Here is a 13,952-nt window from a genome sequence, read left to right as displayed (position 1 = left end):
CACTGTCCCAGGTTTGGGGATGATTGTGATCATGCTTTTTTGTACTATCCCGTCACATTCTGTATGCATGTGATTGTCCCAAGTCATTGCCTTATCTGGATCAAAATCGAGATCGGGTCGCGGTATTGGGTTTATTGCTGATCGAAGGGCGACAATCAGAACAAAGCATTGGCTAACAGACAAGTTTTATCACTTCCGCGAGACTCCAGAGCGTACATTCTAAAAAAACAAACATTGTAGGGCCTCGAGCGATAGACCACTCTTCTTTCAAATCTCACAACTTCTCCCTATTCCTATTATATTTTTGTGCCCTATTTGGTTTATTCGCCCGCAAAGTGCCTTTTTGTAAAAACAAATACCATGCCCTTATTCAGTTCTAGAAAAAACACTACAGTGGTTGTCGTTTATTGCTGTTTTGGTTCAATATTTTTTAACGTAAATTAGGCCGTGATTTTTTCTAGTATGAATTGTTTTACATTTTTCATTTCCGGGCTTTTTATATGTGTCTCTGCGATATTGTCTTTGTTCATTTTTGAAGGCCGTACAGTGATCTATTGGTCATTATTTCTGTGTCATTTGGTCCCTTGTAAAGAGTTGTCTCAATGACAATCATACTACATATTTTTTAAGCTTAGATATATATGGGTAACACTTGTGCTAAGCATGTTCAGTTATTAGAAAGAAAAGATTGTTAACATTGAAAAGATTGTTAACATTGAAAAGATTGTTAACATTGAAAAGTAAAATACATTAAAAATTACATTTTGTTTCGGACTACCAAAAAATCTTTTTAATGCAGGCAAAATCAATTTTTACATATTTTTCTAATCTCTGACGTGTGATCAAAAAGATCTAGAAAAATCTTCATTATACGATTGAAAGTCTTTGTTTGTGTTTTTATATCTTTATATTTTTATTTATATCGGGTGATATAACAATTGATCGCCATGAAAGGCTGATGCTTTATAATGCGTCCACATATTTTAACTTATTATTTTAGGTTTTTGTGTACGTTTTAGTATATTACAAATCAAATATGAGAATATAAATTAAATCGATCAATTTAAATGGAAATTCTCTTTTACGTACACAACATCGATTTTTTAGACATTATTCTTCCTTTAATTGTCAAATTCACTATATAGTTTTAATCTATTGTAGAATGGGACAAAGTCGGCTGATTATTTCGATTCATATATATCTGTGTGTTTTACAGGTGGTCACAACTAATGGTACGTACTAACACTATCACTTATTTAGTTGCTTTTTAATTTCTCTCTTTGTATTTGCCAAAAAATATTTCATTTTGATACTAAGATAAATATGAAATTCAGCAGATTGTTTCTTCCAGTAGTTTTTATGTTTTTTTTATCTTTGTTATATCAATTGATATTCTATAATGTGTCTTTCAATGTTGCGATGTTTTATTGTTGTTTCAGATAAATTTGAAGGTTGGTACCTATTAAAAAGTTTTAAAACGCTGCATTTGTTTGATCCAGGAAACTAATGTTCAGAAGCTGTCGTTATTTGATGTGGTTCATAAGTTTTTCTTGTTTCTCGTTTTTTATATAGATAGGCTGTTGTTTTTCCCGTTTAAATGGTTTTACACTCGTCATATTTGGGCCCTTTTTATCTTGCTGTTCGGTGTGAACCAAGGCTTCAGGCTGAAGACCGTACTTTGAACTATCATGGTTTACTTTTACAATTGGATAGAGAGTTGTCTCATTGGCACTCATACCACATCTTCTTCATTATTGTAGATTCTTGCAATGATAAGAAATCGATCCTTTTGTGAATTGAAGTTGGGTTGTTAAGAAAACATCAAGGGAAGTTGTCCATACATTTTTATGACAATTATGTTCGCACCATGTTCTATTTATCTGTTGGTTGAATAACTGTGCGAAAAGTTGTATTATGTATTATGCATTATTAAAATCAAGTCTTGATAAAAAAGTTATCAAAGGTACCAGGAAATTTAGAAAAATGACCACATTATTGATATTCATGTCAACACCGGAGTGTTGACTACTGGGCTGGTGTTACCCTCGGGGACAAAACGTCCACCAGCAGTGGTATCGACCCAGTGGTGTAAAAGTTATCAAAGGTACCAGGATTATAATTTAGTACGCCAGACGCGCGTTTCGTCTACATACAACTCATCAGTGACGATCAGATCAAAATATTTATAAAGCCAAACAAGTAAAAAGTTGAAAAGCATTGAGGATCCAAAATTCTAAAATGTTGTGCCAAAAACGGCTAAGGTAATCTATGCCTGGGATAGGAAATCCTTAGTGTTTCGAAAAATTCAAAGTTTTGTAAACAGGAAATTTAGAAAATTGACCACATTATTGATATTCATGTCAACACCGGAGTGTTGACTACTGGGCTGGTGATACCCTCGGGGACGAAACGTCCACCAGCAGTGGGATCGACCCAGTGTTGTAAAAGTTATCAAAGGTACCAGGATTATAATTTAGTACGCCAGACGCGCGTTTCGTCTACATAAAACTCATCAATGACGCTCAGATCAAAATATTTATAAAGCAAAACAAGTAAAAAGTTGAAGAGCATTGTGGATCCAAAATTCAAAAAAGTTGTGCCAAAAACGGCTAAGTTAATCTATGCCTGGGATAGGAAATCCTTAGTGTTTCGAAAAATTCAGTTTTGTAAACAGGAAATTTAGAAAAATTACCACATTATTGATATTCATGTCAACACCGGAGTGTTGACTACTGGGCTGGTGATACCCTCGGGGACGAAACGTCCACCAGCAGTGGTATCGACCCAGTGGTGTAAAAGTTATCAAAGGTACCAGGATTATAATTTAGTACGCCAGACGCGCGTTTCGTCTACATAAAACTCATCAATGACGCTCAGATCAAAATATTTATAAAGCCAAACAAGTAAAAAGTTGAAGAGCATTGAGGATCCAAAATTCCAAAAAGTTGTGCCAAACACGGCTAAGGTAATCTATGCCTGGGATAGGAAATCCTTAGTGTTTCGAAAAATTCAAAGTTTTGTAAACAGGAAATTTAGAAAAAATTACCACATTATTGATATTCATGTCAACACCGGAGTGTTGACTACTGGGCTGATGATACCCTCGGGGACGAAACGTCCACCAGCAGTGGTATCGACTCAGTGGTGTAAAAGTTATCAAAGGTACCAGGATTATAATTTAGTACGCCAGACGCGCGTTTCGTCTACATAAAACTCATCAGTGACGCTCAGATCAAAATATTTATAAAGCCAAACAAGTAAAAAGTTGAAGAGCATTGAGGATCCAAAATTCCAAAAAGTTGTGCCAAAAACGGCTAAGGTAATCTATGCCTGGGATAGGAAATCCTTAGTGTTTCGAAAAATTCAAAGTTTTGTAAACAGGAAATTTAAAAAAATGTCCACATTATTGATATTCATGTCAACACCGGAGTGTTGACTACTGGGCTGGTGTTACCCTCGGGGACAAAACGTCCACCAGCAGTGGTATCGACCCAGTGGTGTAAAAGTTATCAAAGGTACCAGGATTATAATTCAGTACGCCAGACGCGCGTTTCGTCTACATAAAACTCATCAGTGACGCTCAGATCAAAATATTTATAAAGCCAAACAAGTAAAAAGTTAAATTGCATTGAGGATCCAAAATTCCAAAAAGATGTGCCAAAAACGACTAAGGTAATCTATGCCTGGGATAGGAAATCCTTAGTGTTTCGAAAAATTCAAAGTTTTGTAAACAGGAAATTTAGAAAAATGACCACATTATTGATATTCATGTCAACACCGGAGTGTTGACTACTGGGCTGGTGTTACCCTCGGGGACAAAACGTCCACCAGCAGTGGTATCGACCCAGTGGTGTTAAAGTTATCAAAGGTACCAGGATTATAATTTAGTACGCCAGACGCGCGTTTCGTCTACATAAAACTCATCAGTGACGATCAGATCAAAATATTTATAAAGCCAAACAAGTAAAAAGTTGAAAAGCATTGAGGATCCAAAATTCCAAAATGTTGTGCCAAAAACGGCTAAGGTAATCTATGCCTGGGATAGGAAATCCTTAGTGTTTCGAAAAATTCAAAGTTTTGTAAACAGGAAATTTAGAAAATTGACCACATTATTGATATTCATGTCAACACCGGAGTGTTGACTACTGGGCTGGTGATACCCTCGGGGACGAAACGTCCACCAGCAGTGGTATCGACCCAGTGGTGTAAAAGTTATCAAAGGTTCGAATTGTAAAATGTTCACTTGTTACAGCTTGAAAATTGATTGAACAGTGCTAGTACTTTCGGAACAGAAACAAAAAAGGGGAGGTAAAAACATTATTTGTTTTAAAAATTAGTGTACAATTTTATCTAACGGTTAACAACCAACTTATCAGAACATTCATTGTCTATACGTATTTGGTGTATACATCTGAGGATTTTTAAAAAGAGGTAGGGCTATGTTTGAATTCTTTTTTAATGTGCATTACCTTTTTATTTTTTATTTCACATTTATGCACAAATATGAACCAGATGATCAATGCATAAAGATGGTTAAAGTAACCAAGTTGACAACTTCATAATTAAAAAAAAGTCTTTTATTAAAATCAGAACGCTATTAGAAGTAAAGTTATATTTTTCGTTAAGAGACAAAAGTAAAACAGAGATTTCTATTAGAAAATTTCCACCCAATATCATACTTGTATCCAAAAATATACTCTGTCGTCGACAAGTACATAACTTTATCTTACCTCCTATACATTTCCATTTACATGATTTATGATTGGTTAAAAACGTCCGCGTGCAAACCGTGTATATTTGATATTAGGTTAGTAGGGAGGCGGGGCTTATCTCATACACGGTTAGTAGTGGAGTTACGTCCCTTTATATTCCTTATTAGGTAAGAAGGGGGCGGGGCTTATTTCATACATGGTTAGTAATGGTGTTATGTTCCTTTGTAAAAAACAAAACGGTTCTGAGAAAAAATCTTAAAAGTTCCAACAGACGAAGAAATTGATGATTAAGATTGAAACAAATTCACAAAACACATTTAAACCTTAAAAGTCGTTATTGTTGGCATCTGTTTTTGTAGGATCAATGGAAGTATTTTCTTAGCGCTAACAGTATTGAAGACTTGCTCGTTTTGAGAATCACTAGTCTTAATTTCACACGTTAAGATAGTCGGTAAGATAAATTCGTTACATAGTGTGTTAGTGACGTAATACGGTATATATGGGGTCAGTAAATTCCATATGGGGATTCGAGCGAGATCAGCCATTGACTCTGCGGTAGCAAACAAACATAATCTCTTGACATAACTACATTTGTAGGGATAACAAATAACTGATTCAACAATAAATTGTAAGGAAATGATACTTGTTAGTATTGACCAGAAGTTATATACCTAACTGAAATTATATGAAATACATAGTACCTAACTGCTGTATAATTATGCTTTCGCTTCTCCTTTTTAAAGTGTCATGGTATCTTTCTACGTTACCTGCAATCTTCGACAAGGATATAGAACTAATCTGTAACTTAGAAACTAAATCAAAGGATTGCAGAGTACGACAATGGTCAGGTGGACCAGATGGGAAAGCACTTATGTACAATGGAATTACTCCAAAGAGCTACAAATATCAAGAAAGTGTAGATATGCAGTCTACAAGTTTCTCATTAATTATAAAGAGTTTATTGGAATCTGATGTTAATGTGAACTATACGTGCTCTTGTGACTTTAAGTCCTTCAAGAAGAAATTGGTTCTAGAAGAGAAGTTATTCTATTGTAAGTTAAAATACATATATTTATCAAAGGTACCAGGCTTGATACGCAAAACGCGCGTTTCGTCTACATAAGACTCACTAGTGACACTTAGATGATGAAAATAACTAAAAAGCCAAACAGGTATAAAGTTTAAGAGCACTGAGGACCCAAATTCCAAAAAAAAGTTGTGTCAAATACGGCAAAGGTAATCTATGCCTGGAATAATAAAATCCTTGGTTTTTCGAAAAATTTAAACTCTTGCAAACAGCAAGTTTATAAAAATGACCATATAATTGATACATGTCTCAAATATAACAGCGAAATATTGACTTCTGGGCTGGTGATCAGTGTTAACACAAACATGTTATCTCCATGCTCATTGACTACGTTTTTGTGACTACCAAAATATAAGTTAGAGATGAAACGTTTGCAAACATAAGTTTAACATGTATAAATACTTTCGATAGCATAATATTCAAAGAGTTAACGGTAGACCAACCAAAATTGGCCAACGTTAATTGTAACAGATTGAGATGTAACAGTTACAATTACAGGATAATAACCATGTAAAAGTCTACTAAACGTTTTATGAAAATTTAACCAGCCAAATTGATTTTAGTCAATGTAAAATTGAGAATGGAAATGGGGAATGTGTCAAAGAGACAACAACCCGACCAAATAAAAAACAACAGCAGAGGGTCATCAACAGGTCTTCAATGTAGCGAGACATTCCCGCACCCGGAGGCGTCCTTCAGCTGGCCCCTAAACAAATATATACTAGTCCAGTGATAATGAACTCCATACTAATTCCAAATTGTACACAAGAAACTAAAATTAAAATAATACAAGACTAACAAAGGCCAGAGGCTCCTGACTTTGGACAGGCGCAAAAATGCGGCGGGGTTAAACATGTTTGTGAGATCTCAACCCTCCCCCTATACCTCTAACCAATGTAGAAAAGTAAACGCATAACAATACGCACATTAAAATTCAGTTCAAGAGAAGTCCGAGTCTGATGTCAGAAGATGTAACCAAAGAAAATAAACAAAATGACAATAATACATAAATAACAACAGACTACTAGCAGTTAACTGACATGCCAGCTCCAGACTTCAATTAAACTGACTGAAAGATTATGATTTTATCATATGAACATCAGGCACAATCCTTCCCGTTAGGGGTTTAGTATCATACCATCATAACATATATGAGAAGAACATAACCCGTGTCATGCCAACAACTGTTTTTAGAATAAATGTGTTTAGTTCCGATGCAAAGACCTTATCAGTGACTCAATATTAACGCCAATGTCTTTAGTACCACCTTTATTGTACCGTTTTTATGATAATGAAATTTACCAACGAACATATAATTTTTAAATAAGACAATTATATTTCATAATGCTGGTATATACAAACTCTATCTTATTTGATTTTTAAAAAAGCAATCAATTCCGCGAACATGTTTAGACTTCTGGAATATCTTTCATCACTTACACTCAGTTTTTGATGGGGTTCGTGTCGCTTAGTCTTAAGTTTTCTATGTTGTCTTTTGTACTATTATTTGTCTGTTTGTAATTTTATTTTGTAGCCATGGCCTTGTCAGCTTATTTTCGATTTACGCGTTTGAATGTCCCTCTGGTATCTTCGCCCTTCTTTTTCTCATTCCTTGGAGTTCCGATTACGATATTTATTTTTAAATGAAAGTATAAAACAAAAAGAGCGTATATAACACAGTAAGAACACAATTATTTTTATGTTGTTCATGTTTATCAACGATGCTTATTGTGGTACGGGAACAGTGGATGTATGTTTCGTTCTGGCAGAAGTAGGTACCGTTTCTTTTAACGATATCTATTATGCTGTTTTTCCATTCATATAGTCATTTCCGAAAAACAATTATAACCTTGTTAAACAAAATAGCAATACAGCTCTCAAATAGATATTTGATGATAGTATTCTCTGAAACATAATGTGTGATTCTTAGTATTGTATTTAATCTGAAATACATTTGTAGATCCTCCAACTGAAACAAATGTTTCATTTGTTAATAGACAAGACATATTAAAAGTGAGTTTAGAGTTAAAGAAGGTGTATCCTATACCAAGCTGTGCTTTCTACTTTGGAGTAAGTTTATTGTTTATATTTATACTGATTTAAAATCCATGATAATGATATAGTAGCAAAATTAACAATTGATTACTATAATGAAATGCCTACTCCCGGAGTTGGTGAAATTTATTTTGCCATATCTCTGATAATTTTGGGCATAGCTATGGTTCTTGGACTTTAAATTCTATTTCATAATCAGTTTCCGCCTCATTTTTATCATGCTGATAGATTTTGACTTGATATTTTTTAAAAGTCAAAAGGGTTTTATTTGAAATAATATTACATTTACGTTTTTATGCTCTTATATTTTATTGTCATACTTAACCGCAATATTGATTGTACAATATAAATTGAGATCGAGGATTACTGATTCGGACTTATTATACCATGTTACAGGATAATGAAAATACCGCACTCCTAAATAAATTGAAAAAGGCGAAGTCCATAAAAACTTAAAAGATAGAACGTTGTCAATCAACAGAATTGGTGAAAAAGAACTGACATGCTCATGACTTGTTAAAGGCATTTTCGAAGAAAATGATTGGTTTAACCTTTTTAATGGCTAGCTTTGCATCCCAATCGTACGAACGTTGTTTATTGTTTACACAATGAAATCTTGTAAACCCTTTTTATTTGAAACCATATGTTGGAAAACTTATAACATATATAGTCAGTTTGTTTGATTCGACAAATATTTTTTAAGGTGATATCATTTAAACTTAAAATTGAAGATTGATTACTATCTGGTGAACTTTAATCAACTCAGACCAATCGCAGAAATTGTTTGTTCTCGGTAGAATCATTTGTTTAATTGACAATAACATAACAATTTTTTTTTTATTATCGGGTATTATGTTCACAATAAAAGACTTTATTAGCACACTGGTATGTTATTACTGTCACCATAATGAAACAACAGTTGATACCTTGTTATAGTATGTGTCACTGTATGCAGTTGATAATATTATATCAACATATTCATTTGACACTTTACCGTGGATACAGGTACCTTAAGAACGCGTCTTCTTTGAAGACATATGTCTACAGTTGTCGTACGTTGTGGAGTTAGCATTTTTCTTTCCATACCATATAACTTATCATTTGCTTGTCGTGTCTTTATTATGACATTCAAACGTTTTGTATTCCTCTTTGCTTAAGAAAATGTCCTATTCATTTTTCATATTAACTTTGTCAGCAAGATTATTTTTCCTTTAAATGATAAACGCATTTTTTGGCATATTTGTTAACATCAATGTTCTTAATAATCCCCAGTATTATGTCATGCATTGATCTAGCAAAAATGTATGCAATGGAATACGTATAGTAGTCATGTTTACCATTTTTTATAATAATTATGATGTGTAGCATATTTTATAGGAGAAAAACAATAGATGGCACTCGTGGAGCATAATCTTATTACCTCTCAGAAAACATGAAATCATATCATGTTATTAGAGGGATTTTCATTCTTAAGTTTTTATGAAGTGTATTGTGAATAAGTTTGACTTTACTGCGTTTTTCCTTTTTAGTCATGGCTTTGTTAGATCGTGAAATTACTTATATTGAATACGTCTCTATTGTTAATTATCCTTTGCATCTTTTGTTCAAATTTTCCCTATATTTTCTGTTTCGTTACTTTGCATTTGTCATGCAGTCTTTGATTCAGCCTGTTATTTTTATGTTTGCTGCTATATTTGAGACAGGATATAACAAATTAAATCGTCAAGTATTATTTTCCTAAACGAAAAAATGTGTTCCTCTAAAATATCGTCTAGTAGAATTAAAGTTGATTTAGATAAAAAAAAAAATAATAAACAAACGGCATTAGGTGAATAATTGAGCTACTTATTTCTATTTTGCTATTTATAGAAAGATCTTAAATCTGAAAACATGACCGTTATTTTTCATCACAATGGACTTGTTTTCAATGCAAACTACACAATTGAATATACAATTCGAAACAATGAAGAAGATTGTGACAAGCAGCCAATGGTAAAATGTATATTCATTAGTACAGATAAAGGGATCACATTGACTGGGAATTCAACCGTCCTATGCCCAGGTAAGTTTTATATTAAAACTCGTATGCCAGTAGGTGATCAAAATAACAATTCACGCTATTCATGGCAAAGTATATTTCTTGTTGCAATAGTTGCATAAAGACTGAGAATATCGATTTATCTTTTGATTCATTTTTTTGCATTATTTTTACCTTTTTTAGAATAACCTACAGTTGTGAGTAGACCTCTAGATAGACAATACGCTGTGCATACGCTCAGTTGATTTCCAGCCTCATGATTGTATGTGTTAATGTGTGAAAAGAAGTTTTTAATCTGTCAAGCAAAATGTCCAGAAAACAAAAGGTCACCATAATCATGATTTTAAACATAATAATTAATTTTGTAAGTGATCCAAATGAAAGATTGTATTTGGGTTGGAGCTCGATTATCATTACATATTGATAACAGTTTGTTGAAATAAATTCCATACATTTATGCTTCTGGTGCAATGTTTGTCAGTTATAATTATCACAGGAATTGTCAACAACATTTATGAGGTATATTAAAGTCTTGCAATATGCAGTTTATTCATCCTTGTAGAGAATAAACTTCTTTTGTATATCTAAAGTCTCTCTTTTTAAATTGATATAACTTACTGTTATTATTTATCTGTTTATCATTTTTTTTTCAATTTAACAACAACACCTGCTGTAACCGTTTGACAAAACCCAATTAGGTTCGCACGTTTTATTCGATGTAAAAAAGTAAAATCACAAAAATATTGAACTCAGAGGAAAATCTAAGTGGAAAGTCCATAATCATATGGCAAAATCAAATAACAAAACACAACAAAACCGAATGGACAAGAACTATCATATTCCTGACTTGGTACAGGCATTTTCAAATGTAGAACATGGTGGATTAAACCTGGTTTTATAGCGCTAAACCTCTCTCTTTGATGACAGTCTCACCATAGTCCGTTATATTTACAAGGATGCGTGAACTAAACAGACATAATAAGTAAAATAGTCACAATATGGGTATAGCAGTCGTCATCGTGTAACAATTTAAAAAGGAACAATTTAACAGAACACAAAAACATCTATCTACGAACACATTCATTGATTCGCGTGTATGGCGTCAGAAAATTGTATACGTCACATATATTTGTCGTTCAATGTATATACAAACAATTTCAAAATTTCAATGTTAGCATACAGGGTTAAAAAATCAAAAGTATGTAAGAATTAATTTCAGAAATAGACCGAGATTCAAAATAGTCCAAAAGGTATATAGAACTTATACGAACATGATGAATCCACAAATAGTACATTTTCTTGGTATAGATATTTTATTAAATAAAAGACATTTCTTTGAATAATTGACATTTTAATTATATCATCTTTTGTCGTTAGTATTCACCTGTACAAACCCTTTAGACATAGACGAACAGTTACATTTGAAATTCAATGCGATTTTGTATTATATCATGACTTATGAATAACAAAGCATAGATGAAAGAACTTTGGATTTTAGATGCTGACATGAATTTGCAACTTCATAAAATGAAGAAAATCTTTAAGTTATAAACTACATACCTCTACTACAGTACAAATATTATCTTGTTTTACTCAAAAGCAGTTTATGTTAGCATTATATGTATTTCAGTTAGTAATGACAAACTAAATGGTTCCACCAATGTGCCGATGTTTAATTATGATGATATATCGGATAACACAGCATTACCACTCAAAATATTACTTCCTGTGTGTAGTATTATATTTACCGTTGTGACTCTAATAATTGGTAAGATAATACATTTAAAGTAAATTGTTTTTTGACTTGTTTTGAATCGTGGTTATAGATAAAACAAATATTTATATTTACTTTTATGAGAACTTATGAAATAATACAATATTTTACAGCTTATGAAACGAATAAAAAGGTCCTTGTTCTGTCATATCATTTCTTGAAATCGCAGCCTTTTTAATTATCGCTAACTTTCCGGAATGGCGGTCAGAACACATATAATACATAAGAAATAATAAAAAAAGAAGAATTCCGAATTCAAAACGGAAAGTCTCTACACAAATGGCAAATTCAAAAGCTGAAACTCATTAATCGAATAGTTAACAACTGTCATATTCCAGGCTTGGTACGGGCATTTTCCTCTGTAGAAAATGGTGGATTAAGGGTGCAATCAACAGTTTTTTACGTGACGTCATTCTGTAACAGGGCATGTAATAGTGGACCCATCATGCAGAAGTCAGATATTCATAGTTATATTGATATCTATACATCAATGGAAAGATAATTCTATGAACTTTCTGAATAAATAAAAAAAAATCCAACATCTCTTGTTTAAACATGCAAATTGGTACAAGTTATCAGCTGGAAATTAGGCATTTTCCCCCTAAAAAACCTTAAAAACAGACCACCTTTGGACACACGAATCAGTAACCTGTGCATATATTTGAGATTTCTTATAATATGCATTTCGAAGAGCTTATCCGGCTGATTTAAGAAAATGTAGTTTCAGCCTACGTTCGCCTGCTCCGAAAGGAGCTATCTTACCTGACAAATCAAAGTGCTTTTTGCAACAGGTGAAAATCAGCTGTTTATGGAGTTGCCTCCCATATAGTAGGAAGTCACAAAAACATTTTTTTTTTTAAATCTTGACAAAAGTGGCATTTTAATTGAACTTCAATATATGTTTTTCACATTGAGCATAAAAAACAATCAACTTTTTCATTTAGTGGTATATAAATAGCAGGGAATTCCATCAGTATGTAAATCTCACTGGGGAAATACCCCTAGTTTTTAGTACGAAACTGTTTATAGCACCCTTAAGCAAAACCTTGTATGCGATATATAAAAAATTCTCAGCTTTTCTGAATCTGTACACTATACCGATTAAAATGATGTCTTACTTTAAGGATTGTGACCACAAATAGTGAAACTACAGCTCTTTTTTTATGTCACGCGGTAGTGGCATATTGGCCAGTGGCAAACAGTTTAACTGGCAAATCCCAAACATTTCCTGTATCACATTTTCATCAGTTTTACAAAGAAAATAAATCATAAAATAGGGTTTCTTTTGAATAAATAGAATAAAAACTATGAAATAGGCATGAATAAAGTTACTTTAAATAGATTTTGTCCCTAGTACTATATGAACTAAGTTATAGCTGAGTTGAGAAAATATTGAAATAGTGTTTTTCTTAGGAATGGCATGTGTACCTTTTTGACTATAAAAAGTACCAAATATATATTATAATGAATAAAACTTTATGTAACACTGATCAGGAGTAAAGGTCAAAGTAGAAAAAATCTACACTTTTCATATGCAACTTTTGGTTCCAAATATATGAGAGATTGAATAAAAATATGATGACGTCGCAAAAAATTAAAAAACTTCAATATTCGCACAGAGTCTGGTTTTCTTATATCTGGTTGCTATGTACAAATCTGTAATATTTGCATTAAATATACCAAACTGATGCTTTTAAATTAATGTATACATGCCGTACAATATTTTTCAGAATTATTTTACTCCATTCGCAAACACATTTCTATGCTAAAACATCACTATATTTTGTATTTGTCCCTTAAGGGTGCAATCAACAGTTTTTTACGTGACGTCATTCTGTAACAGGGCATGTAGTAGTGGACCCATCATGCAGAAGTCAGATATTCATAGTTATATTGATATCTATACATCAATGGAAAGATAATTCTATGAACTTTCTGAATAAATAAAAAAAAATCCAACATCTCTTGTTTAAACATGCAAATTGGTACAAGTTATCAGCTTGAAATTAGGCATTTTCCCCCTAAAAAACCTTAAAAACAGACCACCTTTGGACACACGAATCAGTAACCTGTGCATATATTTGAGATTTCTTATAATATGCATTTCGAAGAGCTTATCCGGCTGATTTAAGAAAATGTAGTTTCAGCCTACGTTCGCCTGCTCCGAAAGGAGCTATCTTACCTGACAAATCAAAGTGCTTTTTGCAACAGGTGAAAATCAGCTGTTTATGGAGTTGCCTCCCATATAGTAGGAAGTCACAAAAACATTTTTTTTTTTAAATCTTG

At 32.8% G+C, this 13,952-nt stretch overlaps 1 long non-coding RNA gene across 1 annotated transcript; it reads left to right on the top strand.

The window, feature by feature from the left end:
• The first annotated feature begins 1,160 nt into the window (after positions 1–1,160).
• LOC143074784 (uncharacterized) lies at positions 1,161–7,869 on the top strand. The gene is made up of 3 exons (XR_012978081.1): positions 1,161–1,232; positions 5,456–5,764; positions 7,760–7,869. It is a non-coding gene; the product is annotated as an uncharacterized LOC143074784 (long non-coding RNA).
• The last annotated feature ends 6,083 nt before the right edge of the window (positions 7,870–13,952 follow it).

Source organism: Mytilus galloprovincialis, chromosome 5 (genome assembly GCF_965363235.1).
Source record: "Mytilus galloprovincialis chromosome 5, xbMytGall1.hap1.1, whole genome shotgun sequence".
Lineage (NCBI taxonomy): Eukaryota > Metazoa > Mollusca > Bivalvia > Mytilida > Mytilidae > Mytilus > Mytilus galloprovincialis.
This window is presented reverse-complemented; position numbering and strand designations above follow the sequence as displayed.